Source organism: Diplotaxodon limnothrissa, linkage group LG3 (genome assembly GCF_057381915.1).
Source record: "Diplotaxodon limnothrissa isolate DT_005_m linkage group LG3, D_limnothrissa_male_GT1.1, whole genome shotgun sequence".
NCBI classification, from domain to species: domain Eukaryota; kingdom Metazoa; phylum Chordata; class Actinopteri; order Cichliformes; family Cichlidae; genus Diplotaxodon; species Diplotaxodon limnothrissa.
Window position 1 is genome coordinate 14,863,629 of NC_140598.1, and position 12,630 is coordinate 14,876,258.

A 12,630-nucleotide genomic window follows, 5' to 3' on the forward strand; every position below is an offset into this window, starting at 1 on the left:
AGGAGATAAACGAGTGTTTCCAGAGACTCTTCATCAGCTGTCAGTCAGTGATGCAGCACATCCAGTATAAAGAGCAGCAGGGACTTCAGTGCTGGGACTGTACTAGGACTCATTGTTGCTTCACTTTTTCTAATCTTTGGATTTTTATTGAAGTTGATGAAAATGTTTTTCCCTCCTAGTTTGAGTTTGGACTTTCATTCATTAGAAGAACCTTGGTGTGTCCACTCTGAGCTCTGTAGGAACCCCAACAACAAGCCCAACAATCCAGATGGACGGTTCCAGCTGTTAACTGGAGGAATTCCATCCAAACATCTGCTCTCACTAAATTCTTCCTCACCTACAGACTGTGTTCTTCACTGCTTTAAACTTGGAAATGAATGCAGTCATTGGTCTGCGTGCTGCTTTGTTCAGAGAGCTGATTGGCTGTTGACAGTGTTTGATCAGAGCGTGTCAGCCGTTACTATGGTGACCATAAAGGTCAGAAACAGGAAGTGTTTGTGTCCAATCCTGAAGCCTGTCACCATTCTCCTCTCACAGCTTCACTGAGAAGCTGCAGCTTTACAGGAAACACTGGATCTTTGTTTCATACTGACTGTGTTTAGTACAATACTGCTGACAGCACCACCCACTCACTCCATCACTCTACTTACAGCAGAGACTTCAGTCTGTAGTCTGGACTCTGCTGAAGATCAGACAGCTGCTTCACATCTGGATCCTTCAGGTTGTTTCCTCTCAGGTCCAGCTGTCTCAGATGGGAGGGGTTGGACTTCAGTGCTGCTGCCAGATAATCACAGCTGATCTTTGACAAACCACAGAGACTCAATCTGTATAAAGAATGAAAGATGTAAGTTTATTAGAAAAAGTGTGAGCTTGAAATCATTCAGTGTTTCATCATCTGTTCAGAGCTGAAGAAGGTTCAGAATGTAGAAGTTTAGAAAATGGAAACTCCAAACAGCTGAAGCCAACAGGAAGCAGCTTCAAACAGGAAACTGTGCAGAGTTTCAGACTATATGTCCTGATGCAGCCAGTTGGATTTTGGAGATTTGAATCTTTGTTCTGTGACTAAGTCCTTGAATCATTTCTTCCAGTTGGTCCAACAAGACAGACTAAGTGTTGGACATGTGTTGTGGCTCCATTAGGGGAGCTTCTAAATGTGATGTGATGGCCCCTCTGGGTCTGTCAGGTCACAGCACTGAAGAGAGCTCAAACTGGGCACACAGTTGTTCCAGTCTGGACCAAAGACTCTATACTGGGACTGAGGGACTGCTTTGACTGCACCCACTGGGACTTTTTAAAGGCTCATGTTCTCACTTAGATCATCGATTTCTACTTACATTTCTTTCTGGGAAAAATGGGGATTACTTTGGAAACAGGAAGTATTTTCCCCAATAAGCAGCCCTGGATTAGTAAATCACTCCAACATGTTCTCAGGCAGAAGAAGCTGTCTTGTTATGAGGGAGAGAAGAAAAAGATTGAGGCACAGAAACTTGTTGAAAGAGAGATAAAGCAGCTAAAATCAGGTGTAAAAGTAAAGCAGAGGATGAGCTGAATAAAGGACACTCAAGGCTGGCTTGGAAAGGAATGAAGTCCATGGTGGGGATGCAGGACAAGGAGCAAAGATGAATGTGATGCTGAATCAGCAGAAGACTTGGACTCATTGGATTCCAGCTTTGATATCATTGATTTCAATGAAGAGCTTTGTGATTGTAGCAAAGGGCTGGTAGCTCTGAGAGTCCCACTGATGAGGTGTTTGTGTGGAAATCTCTTAGTGGGACCAAAGAGAGAAAAAGCCCTGGTCCTGATGCTGTGGGAGGGAAATGATTGAAGTGTGCTGTGAGGAACTGACTGGGAGATTTTCACACATTTTCCAGTCCTCCTTGGAACAACAGGAAGTTCCCAGCATATGGAAACAAAGGTTAAGTGTCCTATGGCACTCAGTGATGATGGTGCTGTGGCCCCACCACCTCCACCTCTTTGTAAAGGAACTAACTGTAATCTGAAGCTTCAAATGGGACTAAGACTTCCTCCACTAGGTGGCAGTGTCTGATGAGAAAGTGTTAGTGGAGCTGGCCTGGAGTCAGAAACAGGAAGATGCAGGATTTGGGCTGAAATGGGGAAAAGTGGTTCGCACTAGTGCCTTAAAGCAAGAAGGTTGTAGGTTGAAGCTTGTTGGCCTTTCTGTGGAGGTTGGATGTTCTCCCACAGTCCAATGAAATGCTGCTTAGGTTCATTGGTGCTTCTAAATTGGCTGTAGGTGTGGATGTGAGAGAGTGCTTCTCTGTCTCTCTCTGTTGGCCCTGTGATGGACTGCTCACCTGTGCAGGTGGACCACGCCTCTTGCCCTATGACAGCTAGGGCACAGGCTGCAGCCCTGTGAGCCTAAGCTGAATAAACAGTTAGCAAAAATGATCCATAGATGGCCTGAAATCCCCCAGTTAGCAGTTTGGTAGATAGCTATGACATGCTAATCCCATCCAGCAGCTGTATTCTACCTGTAAGCTGATCCCTGCTGAGCCAAAGCACTTTTTCATATACAAATTACAACCTTTAATAGAAACCTATTGGTCAGCATCTTATTAGCCTGCTGTTAGCTTCATTCCACAGAAAACTGAGAGAAACTAACAGAGTTGATAAAGAATAAAGAGAAATGTGCTGATTTAAAGCCTTTGAAGTGCTTCAGATGATCTCTGTCCACTTCTGTCCACTCATTCATTCATGTAAGCTTTCTAATGCAGCTTTGATCTTCACAGTCTGCTTCATGAAACTCATTCTAACCCTGAATGTCAGAGTGTTCCTCCTTCTCTTTCCCATCATTCATGCTGGCAGTGGAGGAGATTTGGATGTTGGACTGTGTTTTGGATGATGTGTGTATGTTTGTGTTGGACTGCTGTCTGTAAAGCAAACGCACATTTTGCTTTGGATTTCAGTGTCAGACAGACTTTAAGGTGGAATGAAGAGTTGGAGAGTTTCACAGTGAATTATCCAGTGGAGGATTTTTCTTCTTCTTTGAAGGTTTGAAATGTGAACATTGTCCTGCTGCAGTCAATGGACTAAACCAGAGAAGAAGAAAACAGACTTTACCATGAAGATCCTCAGTGTGGATCAGTATAATATCAGCCTGATGTCTGCAGTTTAGTGTCAGCACAACTTTCACATCATATTCATCTCAGCACAACTAAAACATGCTGACTGACCTCAGAGTTTCAAGTCCACATCCTGGACTCTCCAGGAAACCACACAGATGCTTCACTCCTGAATCCTGCAGCTTGTTGTTCCAGCTCAGGTCCAGCTCTCTCAGATGGGAGGGGTTGGACTTCAGTGCTGCTGCCAGATAATCACAGCTGATCTCTGACAAACCACACCGACTCAATCTGTATAAAGAATGAAAGATGTAAGTTTATTAGACAAAGTGTGAGCTTGAAATCATTCAGTGTTTCATCATCTGTTCAGAGCTGAAGAAGGTTCAGAATGTAGAAGTTTAGAAAATGGAAACTCCAAACAGCTGACAGAGTTCATACGCCTTTGTCAGGGTCAAATTCAAGCAAGACCATGTGAAAATTAAAACACATCATCCTAGGTGAACTTAAACACCTTTGTTCCCCTTTTGTTAAGACATAGAAAAGTACACCACACAAAAATACTGCAAAAGGAAACGGTCGCCTTATATACATAGTGTATAAACTCAAAATGCACATTTCACTTCAAATTAAGATTAAGGCTTTGAACAGATCACATAGTTCAGTTCAACATATAAGACTTTAAGAATGCACAAGCATCTACTTAAAATCTATTTAATTTATCATCCATGATATTATTTTGTACAATTCCAATGTATTTTGTTCATCTCCCTTAAATAAACAGGCAGTCTTAAAGTATGAAATATTCATATACAAACACATATAAATGTGTGTACTGTCTCAGTGGCTGATAGTACCCCACAGGCCTCAGTGTGAGCTTGAAGACATTTATAATGTTTAAGTAGTTTAATGTGCAGGTGCTGACGATAAACACATTTTGAATGAAAGCCGGGGAACTTTGGTAGCACAGAAACAAGTGGCTATTCTTTGTGACTATATGGATCACTCACAATACCATTATTTCACACAAAGGCACCAAATTAATACTCAAAAAAGCTGCAGCAATACACACAAATATAAACAGTACTTGGTGACAACTTTGCTTTTAGCCTTTAACCCTTCTTGACTACTTTTGATGTGGCCTCTATATTTTACCTTTAAAAACAGTTTATCTTGCCAATCTGTTATTTTCTCATTTTGACCAACTGTATCAGCACAATTTATCTAAATTCAGACAAAATTTAAAATACAAGTAGAAAGTGATATTTTGACTGTAAAAACCACACACATGTTTAACGAATCATCTTCATAACTTGAAATGCAAATAGAGATTGTACACTTTTAAAAATACGCACACGTTTTGCAAACAACAAAGTTATATGGTACTATTTACCAAAAAATGCAGCCAAGGCTCAGACGTTTTTCATATAATCATTTCAAACTATTTACAGAACAATCAGGTGTCAAACAATAGTTTGTGTCACTCTAACACATATGAGAACAGCACAGGGATAAACCTGCAGGTCTGACAGCAGGTGTGTCACTCAGCGTTTACACTGCAATCTGCCTTTGTTGGCTTTAAGGCAGCAACTGTGACGATCACTAGTAGAACTGACACACAAAACAAAACAACAGCTACACACTAAATACACAAGACAACAAACTAACTTGAGACCAAACACGGTAAACGTCACAAATCTCTCACGTATCAAAACTCTCTCTCTCTTTCGCTCACTCGCTCTCTCTTGCCGGTCACTCCTAAAACTTCCCCCTTTTGCTAAACAACCAAATGTCATGTTTCCATATCATTTTTGATTGGTCGACATGGTACATTTTCCCACCTATAGGGCTTTGGAGCGTGATGTCACGGGAGATGGGCCATGCCCCCTTCCGCCATGACAGTAGGCCAGCCAAAGGATACCATTTCAGCTATGGATCGTACGTGTTGTGTTGTCGGTTGCAACGTTAGATCACACGATCGTGAAGGCAAGAAGCTGGATAACGGGCTCTCTTTTCATCGTTTTCCATCCTGGAGGCAACGTGAGGGATCCCATGTATCCGATATTACTAAACAAAGACGTCAGGCTTGGATTGCAGCAGTGAGACGAGGGGATATCGAGTTCTCTGCAATCCCCAGCTTTTTGTTGGTTTGCTCACGGCATTTTCTTTCCGGTGAGTTCTAAATTAATTCATATCACTCTTGAAAGGCTTTTAGTGTTATTTTCAACGTGCTGAGGTCATAGATAATGAGATAAAACATGCTAATGTGTGATGCTGCAGAACCACATCATGTCGACTGAGTAGCTTATGATTTGGCATTATTGCAGGCAAACCAGCATATGAAATGGATGTAACAAATCCAGACTGGGCACCAACACTGCACATGGGGCATGACGACATACCTGTATCAGACTCGGACCGGCACTCAAGGCGTACGCAACGGAAGCGAAAAAGAGCACCCATCGGAGGTAAACAACCCCCCCCCCTCTAAAAACATACTAAATTGCTATCACTGTACACTAATCCGCACATAACTTCCAGATGAATCACACACCTGTCATTGGAATATTGGTGTACATTTACCTTATGTCTAATTTTATCTTACAGGCTTTTGTTATGCAGCTGCAGAGTCTGAAGGTGTGCCCCGTGCAGAAGTGATTGATGAAGATCTGACAGAAGACCAACAGCAAAATCACAATGTCATGGAGGCAGTGGACAGCAGTTGTGTTGGACAAGTGGAGGTTGAGGTACCAGCTGCAAATGTGGATATACTGAAGAAATGTAAACCTTTTAAAATGATGACAGATTACAAACTCTCAGCTGTGTCTGTAATCAAACCTCTGTAACTTTGCTTCACTTCAGCAGCATCAGCTCATGTTCACATGTTGATTCATGGTTTGCTTCAGTTTTTGATGGACTGCAGAATATTTTGAAGGTTATCTGCTATAAAAAGCCAGAACAGGAAAATCTGCTTCATGTGTTTCTGTTTGATCCTCAGTGACTTTGACACAAAGGCCTCTGCTGTGATGATCACACCTCTGATCAAGTCTCACAGTGTCAGCTTTGTTTTTATACATATGGATATGTGCTGATAAATGATCAGACTTATAATATTTCCCACTGTCTGCTGTGTGCCGTGACCTTTGACCTGCTAAAGACAGTCAGCTGTGGATTATTCATTGTTGTGTCTGATACTTAGAACTGTGAGGAAGAACACTACACAGTTAATCAGGGTCCCCTCTCTCTGAATCAGGGAAGGTGGGCAGGCCGCGTGTGGGCCGCGGGCCATACGTTGAGTCTCACTGTTTGAAATGTGAACATTGTTCTGCTGCAGTCAATGGACTAAACCAGAGAAGAAGAAAACAGACTTTACCATGAAGATCCTCAGTGTGGATCAGTATAATATCAGCCTGATGTCTGCAGTTTAGTGTCAGCACAACTTTCACATCATATTCATCTCAGCACAACTAAAACATGTTGACTGACCTCAGAGTTTCAAGTCCACATCCTGGACTCTCCAGGAAACCACACAGATGCTTCACTCCTGAATCCTGCAGCTTGTTGTTCAGGCTCAGCTCCAGCTGTCTCAGATGGGAGGGGTTGGACTTCAGTGCTGCTGCCAGATAATCACAGCTGATCTCTGACAAACCACAGCTCTCCAATCTGTATAAAGAATGAAAGATGTAAGTTTATTAGACAAAGTGTGAGCTTGAAATCATTCAGTGTTTCATCATCTGTTCAGAGCTGAAGAAGGTTCAGAATGTAGAAGTTTAGAAAATGGAAACTCCAAACAGCTGAAGCCAACAGGAAGCAGCTTCAAACAAACACAACAAGAGAAAAAACTCTGAATATTTCACATTAAAGTCGTACATTTCTCATAAAAACAGGACAAAGACTTGAAAAAGTCGTGTTTTTCCTTCCAGGAACCACAAGGCTTCACTTTTAAAGGTGAAGTGTTAAAGAAATGGACATATTTGAAGTCCAACACCTTTTTCCAGTCACATTATTAAAGCAGACAAACTACAAGCTCATTTTCATTCCAACAAGTCATCTTCTGACCTGGACTAACAACACTGGTCTCTATGTGCAGCTGGCTGTGAGACCAGTGCTCAGGGAGCGTCTACAAAGTGCAACACTGAAAGAACATCACACACTAGCTTTGTCCCAAAACGTCGGCTGCATCCTTCGGAGGACCCGGTATTCGCGGTCTACGTGGGCCGGGTCCTTCAAAGACCGAAAAGGCTGGAAGTGCGAGGCTGTGAAATGGGACGGTCTAGCCTTCAGATTTGCGTCACCGCTGTCTTTGTGGAGTTTAATAAACTCGGCCGTCTGCTCCTTGCTATCTAAAATATAACAGGACACTGGCGTAAACTCTCGACCGTCTCACACTTCTGTTTAATCAGTTTCCTGTTTAACGTTTATTCAGCTGTGTGAAAATCCCGGAGGAACTTTGATCTCAGCCAAACCGATTTACTCCGGAACAAATAAAACACAGAAAAAAGGCAAACAATTACATTTTTAAGTTATCCGAGTGACTTATATATCATGTTTAACCTGAGTAGCGAAAGAGCGGGGTCTGAAAACGATGAAGCCGGGCGTCCGCTGCTCTCGCCGGCTGGAGTGACCATTGAACTCCCCGGCTTGCTAGCGAGCGGGTGGGTAACAGACGTCTCCGAAAACGTCGGCACACTTTTGCAAATATGTGATGTCTTGATAAACCAAGCAGATATTTGAAGTTTACACAGCTACTTTCTCGCCTGAAAATATGTTAAAAGTTTATTTTGTGACCCAGAAAGATTAATAAGAGTAATTTGAAAACTTAGTAGCAGCCGCCATTGTTGGCAGCTGAAATTTGGCTGGGCCGCGCTATGAATTCTGCGATATGGTGGGCCACGAAGGACACACCCGACGAATCCTTCAAATTCGGGGAAATGAAGGACGCATTTGTCGGGCACATTTGAAGGAGTCGACAAATACGGACAGCCTTCATCGCCTGGCTGTGATGTAATCGGCCTTCAAATGCAGCCTCTGGAGGATGCAGCCGACGTTTTGGGACACAGCTACTAATTTGCTTCCATCATCCAACCTGAAGAGGAAACAGAGACGCCTCCCCTTCAAAGTAAAAGCTGCTCCTTTTGGACACAGTATCAAAGAAAGTCTACAGTATAACATAGAAAAGACAGAACAAAGTTTTGGTTGTTTTTAAATTGTGCAGAAATGAAACTACACTAAGCTCAATTATGTGACAGACATTTCATCCCATGTCAGTTTGGCCTCATCCTGGGCCGGATTATCCAGCACACACTCTGACCACAGGCCCAGGGGCCACGCACAGCTGGGCTCCATCCAAGAGACAGCAAACAAACCAACACAATAATAAAAAGCACCATGTGATCTTCTTACATCTTCAAGACAAACATAGTAAAAACATGAGCATATTTGTTTCCTGATAAAATGATGTGACGGGTAGAACAGAGTAAAGTGGTGGTGTTACAGCCTTTCTCCCCTCTGCTGCCGAGGCTGTTAGTCTCTCCCAAACTCAGCTACAGGACTTCCAAATGAATGAAAGCAGCAGAAGTGGCTTTACAAATGAAAAAGGAAGAGGAGAAGAAGAGGAGAGGGAGGCCACCCTGACCATCACTCCAGCTGAAAACATCACACTTCCATTAAAGTTGGTGAGAAAATGTTGAGCAGGATGAGCTGCTGGCTAATCTGGAGGCTGTAGCAGCAGCTCACAGTCACAGTGGATTTCCACTCATGAAAAAGCTCTGGCTGCTTCATTTCTCATCTCATATCAGAGACTTTAATGCTTCACTGAAGCTGTACTGTGATGCTTCCATATTCCAGTGAGGCCTCCATAATGATTTCAGCTGTTCTGTACACACACTGTGTGCCCTGTATGGCTCAAAGTCTCTGCAGCCTGTTTTTATCTGCTATCATCAGATCTTCATCATCCTCATTCACATCCCTCACACACTCTACAGCCTCATCAGCACTGACTTCATCTTCACTGACTGATGGAGCACAACATGAACCTGTGGAGGCTGAAACACTGTCCTGTCAAACATCTCCCCGTCACCACTCCACTTCTGTCAGCCTTTAAATGAACCCTGCTCAAGTCTGTCACTTCTGTTTGGAGCCAAAAGAGCTTAAAGATTACGCCACTACATTCTTGTCTAGAAAATATTAAAGTGTATTTGGTGACACACAAAAAAGGGTAAAAGTATAGTTTGGGTCCACACATGTCCAAACCCTGGTGTGTAGGCCTACTTAGTATTGAGAAAAGCCCACTAAAAGAACGCCCACCAGACCAAAGCAATGGTGTTGACTTGATCAGCATTAACCCCGCCCCCTGACTTTGATGGGTGAAGCTGACAAATAAAATGTATTTATGAACAGCGATGCAGGGCCAGGAGTAGCAACGTGAATTAAATAAATACATCATTAAATAATTCATTAAATGTGTCAGTAAAATAATTAAAATAGAAAAGAAACCAACAAAATATGTAATTAACTAATTTGAATTGTACATAAATACTTAATGAATTATTTTAAATGAAATTAACCGATAATTCATTGTGATTTTGTTTTGTGTTTTGATGAGCTAATAATCAGCTCTCTTTTTCTCATTGTTGTTCTAAGCCGCTTATCCAAAGGTAAGGCACTACCTGTTGAATTATTTCCAAAGTGTGCCAAATTGGACATTACAAATTAAAGTCTACTCACTGAAATTACTGGGGAATGTCTGCTTTGATTTTGATGAGAATCTCATGACAGTACTGAGGATTTAATGCAGTTGGACTGCTAAAAATGATTGAATGCGGTTGGACCGCTAAAGGATTTAATACGGTTGGACCGTGGAAAGCAGTTGGACTGCTGAGTGATTTTAGTATATTAGGGAATTTGGTTATTGTTTGGGGTGGAGCCCGTATTGGTTATAAGGTTGGACCTGCTTCAGTCTTACACTTTTTTGGCTGTTTTACTGTTGTTCCAAAGTATTATAAATTATTCAAGAACGTCAGTTGGACTGATAGGAAGCGCAGTGCTCAGAGGTAATGCTTGCCAATGCCAAGGACGCTTAGGCATTGTCCTCGAAGAGGGATAGTCAGTTGGTCACTGTGGAGCTTGGGGCACTCCAGAATAACTAGGAGTTAGAGTCTCCTTACCGTTTGGAACGGTAGTCTGCGCTTTTTTGGCCAGCAGAAGTTGGACTTCGGGCGTGTAACTTTAACTTAAAACTTCGGGGTAAGCCTTGGCTGTGAAATGCCAAAAATAGAGCTTCAGGCAAAGTTTGGGTTGGTTGACGCTTTTAAATTGAGTTAGGGATTTTAGAGATGAGGCCAGAAACTGTTGGACAGATACTGGTTAATTGATCACAAAAAAGTTGGACTTTATCGGTTGGACCGTTAACTTAAATTTGTCGAAATTGTTTAGGCGCTAAAGCTGACAGATGTGACAGTGGTTGTAAATATAAGATGTCTTTGTAATATAAAATAAGAGATCTCTGTGTGAAAGGAGTCTGAGGCAGTGCTGGAGCTATTTTTAGACTGTGTGTGTGTGAGTGTGAAAATGCAAATTAGTCAGCAGTGAACTGTTTAAACCACAGTTGGTTTTACAAATACTGCTGCAAACATTGTTGAGTGTGTGTTTAAGACGCCATTTATGTTCATTAGAGGGCTATAAATAAAGTTTTGAGTTGCCGTAGTGGATGTATAGTAATTGACTGAGTTTTGATATATAAATATAGTGAGTGCACTGTATATATTTAAGACTAACATATTACTTTTAGGAGTAACCTCTCATCAGCAATAAATGCTGGTGTGTTTTATTTTTTCTATTCTATGTGTGTGCTGTGAGAATTAATAGAGGTTTCAATTGTTTTCTTTGACTTGCTCTTTCTGATTATGAAAGGCATGTCTGAAATACTCTTAGGAAAGCGTGTTGTGAGTATATTCCTCAACTCTTGTCACAGTTTAAGTGTGTGAATGCTGTGAGTAGCAGGCTTTGAGTGATTGGGTGTGATTTGTACAAAATAATAAATAATAATAACACTATGAAAGTTGATAGTAGAGTGAGTGCAGAAGTGGAAGTGTGAGAGAAAAGGCGGTGTGTGTGTGAGACGATCTGACAAACGCAAAGAATTTAGTATATTTAGAAGTGTGTGCGTGAAATAAGGGTGAATTGTTTTAGATCAAGACTTAGTAAAACAAGAGTTTTATTAGCCTGTAAAAAAAACAAAACAGGAGAGATAGAAACAGAAAATATGGTTCTGAGCAGCTGCAAGGTTGACAGGAAATGGTGTGTGTGACAGGAACTTTGCATGCCCATAAAAGGAACTGACTGTGACAAGTGAGCACACAGAGAGAGAAACATACGAGTTAAACTCCAGGCAGATGAAGCAAATGGAGGTTTTAAGAAAAGAAATGAAAAGGATATTAATTGTATGCTTTAGTGTGTCAATACAGGTGGACTTCTTTCAACCTAGAATCTTGAGTACAAAACCATTGATTAACAGAATTGGGAGGAACACAGGCCAGATTTTGGCTTAAAATTTTACAGCTTGACCTCCCACTTGTCCCGATCCTGAGAAGAAGCTCATAGGACAGTTAATCTCCTGATGAAGACCGACAGAACATCGTGGACTTCAAGAATTAACAGCAGGCAAAAGACAGTGCAACTGAAACTACACTGACGATACCAGCAGCAGCATGGAAGAAAAGCACGTGATGGAAAATGCACGGTGAACTGCAGGCTGGTAAGAACAGTGTGACATAACTGTTTAAAGACACTGAATGGGATATTTTGCCAGGCTGGGATTTAATCTAAAAGGAAAATACTGAAAAGAGCAACGGAGAAGAAACAGAGAAGAAACAGACTGTGTTTGCTGGGGATCACAAGACAACAAAGGACACTAAGAGAAGGGCACAGGGGCCAGTGGGAAGGTGAAGCCCAGACGAGTTCGACTGCGAGAATAGAGGGTACAATTGGGTTGAAATTGAAGCCGGAACTCAGGATGGTTTAGGGATGTCCACGTCACAAACAAAGAGGTAAACAAAAAGAAGGTAAAATAAAGAGAGAAAATAACTGACAATTACATTAATGAATAGAAGACACACATACAGATATTACATAGATTTATTTTTAGGATAAAGGGGAGAGCTTATACGTAGAAATGACTTTTTATACATATTGCATTTTGTGCCTTTAAGGGAGTTGTGGCTCAATTCGTCTCTTGTGGGTCACGAGCCTTTGGCTAGCGCTATGATTAGCCAATCTACTGTGAGGATGATATGAGTTATTGAAGGATTGCACACGCTCACAGACATATAGAGTCCATAAACACACATGACAGTATTGATTCCAGGCAAAAGGCCTCAAATTAATTTAGCGTTTAACTGAACTTGAGCTGGCCCTGTAACAAGTGACAGAAAAGAGGAACTGAATAGGAGTTTCTTGCTTTAGAGAAGGACCAAAGGAAGGAAAGCATATATTTTGGTTAAGTCTGATAAATTAGAATGAGAAGGTATTGTTACATCAAAGGAGCAAGATGAAA

The 12,630-nt window shown here is 41.7% G+C and overlaps 1 protein-coding gene across 1 annotated transcript in view; it reads right to left on the reverse strand.

The window, feature by feature from the left end:
* The window catches only part of LOC146634638 (protein NLRC3-like), a 272,849-nt gene that overhangs the window by 240,903 nt on the left and 19,316 nt on the right, over positions 1-12,630 (reverse strand). The window lies entirely within an intron of this gene.